Genomic DNA, 2,710 nt, shown 5'->3' on the forward strand with positions numbered 1-2,710 from the left:
GTAATATGTGGTACATTTCAGCCTGGGGGCTGCATTCCTCAGTAAGGCTATATCACAGATACGTTTGCTAAATCAAATAGGATGGGTTCACCAATTTTCAGGATTTTAGGAGGAAAGTACTAGAAATTTGATAGACATTAGTCTTCTTCCTGTTGGCACTGAAAAATTCTTATTGATTCCTCTTTAGTGATGTCAAAAATTCCACTGAAGTAAAAAGTGAGGAGATAGGGGGTATTTCACACTCAGAAGAAATTATATAATGAAGGCCAACAGAAACCCATTTAAAATTACAGACCACAAAACTCTATTATTACTCTGAAGGGCTTGGTATTAAAGGGGAAACACAAGAGGTGGGGGACACAATGGTTAAGTTGTTTAATAGCATTTGACCACCTTACCTCCTGGACACATATATAGAAAGGCATACATTTAAATGTCTAAATAATAATAAAGTACGTTAAGTCAATACATTAACAAAAGAACAATTAAATTTTGTCATTTTGTCCAATGGGGCATCCTTAGGAAGACAGGATCAGTGGAGAAAATGTTTCCTTGAAATTGAACTGTTTAACTCTGTATAATTTGGATTTGTGCACATGGATACTAAATTCATCATGCTGAGTTTTAAATCAGGAGCTTGAGGTATAAGTCCTGTAATGAGCGGGATTCTATGCCCTCACTTCCAAACAGGTATATATCTTTGTCACACATCCACCTTCTTCCCCTCTCATCTTTTTCTCTTTCCTTCCTTCCAGATACCTGGTTGTGAGTAGGAGGACAGTCAGCAGTCTTTCAAACAAGAATGAGGTTGTCTGCCCAGCCACGCTGATCCCTTTAACTACCCCCTCCTGTAATCGAGTTCCCCTGATGGTCACGTTATATGAAGTGGCACCATCATTCCTCAGTCAGAAGTGGACGTTTCATTCAAATGGGAACATGGTCTCTTTCACAGGCACTTGGGATGAGGTAAAATGAAGAGACGGAGAAAGAAAAGTGGGGGAAGAGGTAAAGAGAGTGTGATGGCTCCCTCTCATCATTCAGGTCTCCGTTCATAGGTCCCTCCCTTGCAAACGTGTTTCCTGATTGCTTCAGCTAAAGGAGCAGCCCCCGGTCACTCTCTATATAACATCCCCCCGTTTGACCTTCTTTGTGTCGCTTATTAATCTGTGAAAAGATCTTGTTCTTGTTTATGTGTTTTACTACTTTTCTCTTCCCTGTGATAATAATGGTGTAGGCAAGAACTTTGATATCCTTGGTCCCTATGCCTTTGGAGCCTAGAACAGTACCTGATACACACAGATACTCAGATGTTGAATGAGTTTATGAAAAGAATAACAAACACAATTTTTTTTTTCAGTGTCAGAAGCTACAGACCAGTATTTGTCCATTTGGAATGAGTCTACCTGATGTTATAGGAATAATTCAATTAAAAATGTCAAAAGTTAAATTCCTCCAAAGGCCTACTCATACCCCTTCTTTATTCACCCAGTGACTAAGAGAACTCAATGTATAAGAAGCACCTTCTAGAATAATTCAATTCAAGTCTCTAATGATTTACAAGCATCTCTTTTTTGCCACTATCCCTCCTGAATCTCAGACAAAAAGAAACATGCCTTAATTTTCCAATTCTGGGCAAGAAAAAGAGTCTAGAGAAGAACAGGAAATCATTCATCTCAGATTAAATTTTGCAAACACTTGGCCTCATTTACCAAGTAACTTTGAACTTTAAAATAGTTAAACTCTCCCCTGAAGGATATGAATTATCTACGTCGTAGAGGACTCATGATTCATTATTTAAGCTAACCTTTTTTGAGACCTACCAAATTATCTCCTACTTGGGGAACTATTCCAAATAAGGTATACAAAAGATAACAAAGACATGTTTTTCCTCCAAGAGTTGATAATCTGATGATGCATTCTAGATGAGCACAAACAGTTACACAAGAACACAGGAATAAATACATAACAAATACATCAATCATAAAAGGGAGCTATGGACATTCACAGGCACAAGTGCTCACTTTTAAGGTAGGGTAGCATACATGTATTTGTGAAACTAATATTTGCCTTTGAATAATGATTATGTACTAGGCCCTAGGTGGATAAAACAGAATTAGTCTCCTAGAGATTAGTTAGGAAAGGCACTGAGAAGAGATAAATAATTACAAATTGTGATAAAGGCTATGAGAAAAAAAGAACAGGGCAGTAAGAGAAAAATACCTTGGGGGACCTACTGTAAGTGGGAGGCAGAGGCGGAGGCAAAGGGATCTTGAAAGGCTCGTCTGAGGAGACAGAACTTAAGCAAGGGAATGTCACAGTCAAGAAGGAGATGGGGAGGATACAGGCAGAGGAAACACATGTGTGAACTCCCCCAGGGAAGTCATCACCTTGATCTGTTAGAAGGAGTAGAAGAAAGTCATGTGGCTGGAATAAAAAGAGCAAAATAGCCTAAGATGAATTTGGAAATGTAGGCTGGAGAGGAAAAGCCTTGCAGAATACCATAGGGAGTTTTTTTCGTTCGGAGAGATTGAAAATTAACTAGGTATATCATAGGTTCTCTTTTCTGAGATCTCAATCACTTAATAATTACTGTCTGAGCACAGTGTTAGGCACTGCTTCATGCAAACTGAAGTGAGAGGATCTCCCGTGAGTGCTGCTGGAATGGACTATTGCTATTTATTGATCAGAAAGACTCAGGGCTTGGACAAGA

This window comes from Pteropus alecto, unplaced genomic scaffold, assembly GCF_000325575.1.
Source record: "Pteropus alecto unplaced genomic scaffold, ASM32557v1 scaffold40, whole genome shotgun sequence".
NCBI classification, from domain to species: domain Eukaryota; kingdom Metazoa; phylum Chordata; class Mammalia; order Chiroptera; family Pteropodidae; genus Pteropus; species Pteropus alecto.